Here is a 6,000-nt window from a genome sequence, read left to right as displayed (position 1 = left end):
CTCCAATGATCATGCGAATGCATTGGTCTTTTTGCAGAAAAATTTGTTTTCTTTGCATTGATGAGTTGAGTAGTTGTTTTGTTTCAGGTTCTCTCAGAAATCTCCAGACTACTTTACATGGTGATGAAACTAATTTACATTTCAACCAACAGTGTTTTAGTGTACCCTTTCTCTGCAGCCTTGCTAACATCTGCTGTTTTCTGACTTTTTATTGATATTCGTTCTTACAGGTGTGAGGTGGTATTTCATCGTGGTTTAGAATTGCATTTCTCTGATGATTTCTGTTGTGGAACTTTTTAAATATGTTTGATGACCTCTTGTATGTCTTCTTTTGAGAAGTCTATTCAGGTATTTTGCACAGTTTTTAATGGGGTTATTTGGTTTTTACTTGTTGATATGCTTGAGTTTCAGATAGATTCTGGATATTAGTCCTCTGTTAGACACATAATTTGTGAATATTTTCTCCCATTCTGTAGGTTGCCTGTTTACTCTGTTGATATGTTTCCTCTTCTGTGCAGGACCTCTTTAGTTTAATTGTGTCCCAACTTGTCAATTTTTGTTTTTGTTGCAATTGCTTTTGAGGACTTAGTTGTAAATCCTTTACAGCGACTGATGTCCAGAATGGCTCCTGGGTTTTCTTGTAGGATTTTTGTAGTTTGATGTCTTACATTTAATTCTTTAATTCATCATTTGTTAATTTTTATATATAGTGAAAGATAGGGATCCATTGTTATTCTTCCACATATGGCTACACAGGTATCCCAGCACCATTTGTTGAATAGAAAATCCTTTCCTCATTGCTTATTTTTGGCAAGTTAGTTGAATATTTGATGGCTGTATATGTGTAGTTTTATTTCTGGGTTCTCGATTCTGTTTCTATACCAGTACCATGCTATTTTGATTACTGTATCCTAATAGTATAGTTTGAAGATTGATAATGTAATGCCTCCAACTATGTTTATTTTGCTTAGGATTGCTTTGGATATTTGGGCTCTCTTTTGGTTAAAAATTAATTTTAGAATAGTTTCTTCTATGAAAAAGGGAAAAACAGACACTAGGATCTGTTTGAGTGGGGAGGGTGGGCAAAGGGAGAAGAGCAGGAAAGATAACTATTGGGTACTGGGCTTAATACCTGGGTGATGAAGTAATATATATAACAAACCTTCATGTGTTTACTTATGTAAGAAACCTTCACATGTACCCCCAAGCCTAAAATAAAAGTTTTTAAAAGGAATAGTTTGCTCTAATTCTGTAGAAAACGAAGTTGGTAGTTTGATAGGAATAACATTGAATTTGCAAATTGCTTTAAGCAATACAGACATTTAGTGATATTGATTCTTCAATTCATGAGCATGGAATGTTTTTCCACTTGTTTTTCATCTAAAATTTCTTTCAGCATTGATTTGTAGTTCTCCCTCTAGAGATTTTTCACCTCCTTGATTAGATACATTACTAGTTATTTTATTTTTGTGTGAGACTATTGAAAATGAGATGGCCTTCTTGAGTTGGTTCTCAGGTTTATAACTTATTGGTTTACAGAAATGCTACTGATTTTTTGTACATTGATTTTGTATCCTGAAACTTTACTGAAGTTGTTTATCTGTTCTGGGACTCTTTTGGCAGAGTCTTTAGGGTTTTCTAAGTATAGAATCATATTATCAGTGAAGAGAGATAGTTTGACTTCTTCTTTTCTTATTTGGATGCCTTTGATTTTTTACTCTTACCTGATTGTTCTGTCTGGCATGTCCAGTATTATGTTTAACAAAAGTGGTGAGAGCAAGCATCCTTGGCTTGTTCAGTTTCTCAAGGGTAATATTCCAGTTTTTGCCCATTCCATATGATGTTGGCAGTGGGTTTGTCATAGATGGTTCTTATTATTTTGACATATATTCAGTCCATGCCTAGTTTCTTGAGGTTTTATATGAAGGAATGTTGGATTTTAGCAAAGCTTTTTTGCATCTATTGAGATGATAATGTGGTTTTTATTTTTAATTCTGTTTCTTTGATGAAGCACATTTGATATGTGTATGTTTAATCAACCTTGCATTTCAGGAATGAAACCTACTTGATCGTGGTGAATTAGTCTTTTGATGTGATGTTGAATTCAGTTTGCAAGTATTTTGTTGAAGATTTTTTATATATGCTCATCAGAAATATTGGCCTGTACTTTTTTCATTTTGTCTTTGCCAGGTTGTGGCATCAGGATGATGTTGGCTTCATAGAATGAGTTAGGGAGGAGTCTCCCCTGCTCAGTTGTTTGAATAGTTTTCATAGGAATAGTATCAGCTGTTCTTTGTACCTCTGATAGAATTTGGCTGTAAATCCATCTGGTTAAGGAATTTTGGGGGTTAGTAGATTTTTATTACCAATTCGGTTTTGGAAATCAATGTTGGACTGTTTAGTCTTTCAAACTTTTCCTAATTCAATCTAGGAAATTTGTGTATCTCCTGGAATTTATCCATTGCCTCTAGGTTTTCTAGTTTGTGTGAGTAGAGGTGTTCATGATAGTCTTTGAGGATCTTTTGTATTTGTTTGGGATTGTTTGTAATGTCACCTTTGTTGTTTCTGATTGTGCTTATTTGCATCTTTTCTCTTTTTTTTTTTTTTTTCTTTGTTAATCTAGCTACTGGTCTATCAATCTTGTTTATCCTTTAAAAGAACGAACTTTTTGTGTCTTTGGTTGTTCATATGGACTTTGGAATCTCAATTGCATTCATTTCTGCTCTTTAGTTATTTCTTTCCTTCTACCAGTTTTGTGATTATTTTATTCTTGTTTTGCTAGTTCCTCTAGGTGTAATGCTTGGTCATTAGTTTGAGATGTTTATAACTTTTTGAGCTGGGTGTTTACTGCTACATAGTTTCCTCTTAACACGTCTTTTGTTGCATTTCAGTGATTTTGTTATATTGTGCCTTGGTTTTCATTTACTTTAAATTTTTTAAAAATTCCTGCCTTGATTTCCTTGTTTACTCAAAAGTCATTCAGGAGAAAGTTATTAAATTACCTTGTAATTGTGTGGTTCTGAGATTTATTTTTGGTATTGATTTCTATTTCTATTTCAGTATGGTCTAAGAGTATGGTTGGTAGAACCTTGATTATTTTAAATTTATCAAAACTTGCTTTAAGGCCAAGCATGTGATCAATCTTGGACTCTACTCTATGTATAGATGAGAAGAATGTATATTCTTTGGTTGGTGGGTGAAGTATTCTGTAGATGTCCATTAGGTCCAATTGGTCAAGTGTCAAGTTTAAGTCCTGAATTTCCTTGTTAGAGTCTGTCTCAATGATCAATCTAATACTATCGGTGGGGTGTTAAAGACCCTGACTATTGTGTGACTGCGTAAGTTTTTTTGTAAGTCTAGAAGTAGTTCTTTTATGAATCTGGGTGCCCCCACAGTGGGTACTTATATATTTAGAATAGTTAAGTCTTCTTGTTGAATCAAACTCTTTATCATTATATAATGCCCTTTCCATCCTTTTTTACTGTTGTTTTAAAGTCTATTTTATAAGATATAAAAAATAGTGACCTCTGCTCTTTTTTGTTTTCTATTTGCATAATAAATATTTATCCTTCCCTTTACTTTCAGCATGTGGGTGTCATTACATGTGAGAAGTATCTCTTGAAAACAGTAAATGGATGGGTTTTGCTTTTTTATCCAACTTGCCACTCTGTGTCTTTGAAGTGGAATATTTAGGTCATGTACATTCAAGTTCAATATTAATATGTGAGGTTTGAATCTTATTGTGAATTTGTTAGCTGGTGCCTTTGCAATTTCTACTGTGCAGTTGCTTTATTGGGTCTGTGGGCTATGTACTTGTGTGTGTTTTTGGTAGCAGGTGTTATACTTTTATGTCATTGTATATATACTTCCTTAGGAATTTATTAAGGCTGGTCTAGTGTTAATAAATTAGTGCTTGTTTGTCTGGAAGATGTTTTATTTCTTCTTTGCTTATAAGCCTTAGGTTGGCAGAATATTAAATTCTTGATTGGAATTTATTTTCTTTAAGAATTCTAAAAACAGGCCCACAGTCTCTTCTGGCTTACAAGGATTCTGGTGAGAAGACTGCTGTTAGCCTGACGAGGTTCCTTTTTCTCCTTAGGTGCCTTTAAGATTTTTTATTTAGTGTTGACATTGGGCAATCTGGTGACTATGTTCCTTGGTAATGTTCATTTTGTATAGTATTTCACAAGTGTTCTCTGGATTTCTTGTATCCAGATAGCTACTTCTCTAGCAAAATTAGAGAAGTTTTCTTGAATTACTCTCTCAAATAGATTTTCCAGATTGTTTTCTTTTTCCTTCTCTCAGGAATGCTGGTAATTCATAAGTTTGGTCTCCCAAACTTTACATACTCCCATATTTCTCAAAGATTTTGTTCATTTTTTTTTTTATTCTTTTTGCTTTATTTTTTTCTCACTGGATTAATTCAAAAGATCATTCTTCAAGCTCTTAAATTATTTGTTCTGCTTGGTCCAGTCTGTTAATAAAACTTTCTATTGTATTTTGAAATTTCATAAGTGAGTTTTTTTGGGGTTTTTGTTTGTTTGTTTGTTTTTAGAAGTTCTCATTGATTTCTTTTTAGGATATTTATTTTTTACTTCATTTCCTGGATTGCTTTAGAAGATTCTTTGTGTTGATTTTCAATTCTGTCTTGGATCTCATTGAGTATGCTTGCAATTCATACTATGAATTTTTTAATCTGTCATTTCTAAGTTTCTATTTTGTTTTGGAACCATTGCTGGAGAGCTAGTGCAATCCTTCGGTGATGTTACTATATTCTGATTTTCCATGGTGTCAGAATTCTTGTGCTTGTTCCTTCTTATCTCAAGACTTTGGGACTTTTAATTTCTGTGTGGGTAGAATTTTTTTTCTTTCTTTCCCTGAAATATTTTTGCCCTATTCTTTTCCCCCCTCCCTAGGGAATGTGACTACAGAATGATGTGTGGAGTCATTTGGCTTTAATTCTATAGCCCTATGCACTTATTTTGTCAAGATTTTTATTGCACCATCCAGTTCAACACACAAGCCCGTGGGTGGTGCCTACAAGTAAGAGGTAGTCATGGCCAATGTACTGGATGTGTATTTGACTCTTGTTTCCTTGCAGAAGCTCTCTATTGCCTCAGCCAATGGTCTAATTCAAAAAAGAGCCCGCATTGCCAAGTCAATCCTAAGCCAAAAGAACAAAGCTGGAGGCATCACTCTACCTGACTTCAAACTATACTACAAGGCTACAGTAACCAAAACAGCATGGTACTGTTACCAAAACAGAGATATAGACCAATGGAACAGAACAGAGCCCTCAACTATGACTATTTACTATGTATCCATTAATCATCTATTGTTGTAATCATGATTCTTCATCATTCTGGGGTGAAGTTCTGTTTTCTAATGACTCTAGAAACCATCACTATTTAATAGAGTATATATACATCAATCTGACTTTTATTTTGCTTTTTGCTTGTTTTAGGTGTAAAACTTAGAAACTGGAATAATTTGCATAATATGGGCAAAAATCACTGCATAAAACACAATTCACGCTAATCATAACAGTTTTTTTTTCTTATTTTGCAATTAGGCATTAATTTTCTGTTATTTTTCTGCACATATGTGGAAGACATTCTGTGTAACTTATTAAAGAGTGAACATTAGAGTTGTAGACTGTTAGGGCAAAAGGGACCTCAGATATTTCTTATTTTTCAGATAAGAAAACTAAAGCACACAGAAGTAAAATAAATAAAGGAATAAATAAATAGTAGTCAAATCAATATTAGATTCAGTCTGAAATTCAGTCCTCTAGATTTTCAGACTATTTAGTATCATTTTGTTTTGGTTTACTTGCTTTAAGAAAAGAAATGGTTATTTTAAGAAATCAAGCACAACTAGATCTTTTTAAATCATGTTATAGTAACATCGATTACAGGCTTTTAAAATTTATCTCTCTGTTATAACTACATAGTGATGACTGCATACAAATATTAATTCCAATCACCTAGAGACGCCATT

Source organism: Papio anubis, chromosome 14 (genome assembly GCF_008728515.1).
Source record: "Papio anubis isolate 15944 chromosome 14, Panubis1.0, whole genome shotgun sequence".
Lineage (NCBI taxonomy): Eukaryota > Metazoa > Chordata > Mammalia > Primates > Cercopithecidae > Papio > Papio anubis.
The sequence above is the reverse complement of the archived record's forward strand: the minus strand, read 5'-3'. Positions refer to the sequence as shown.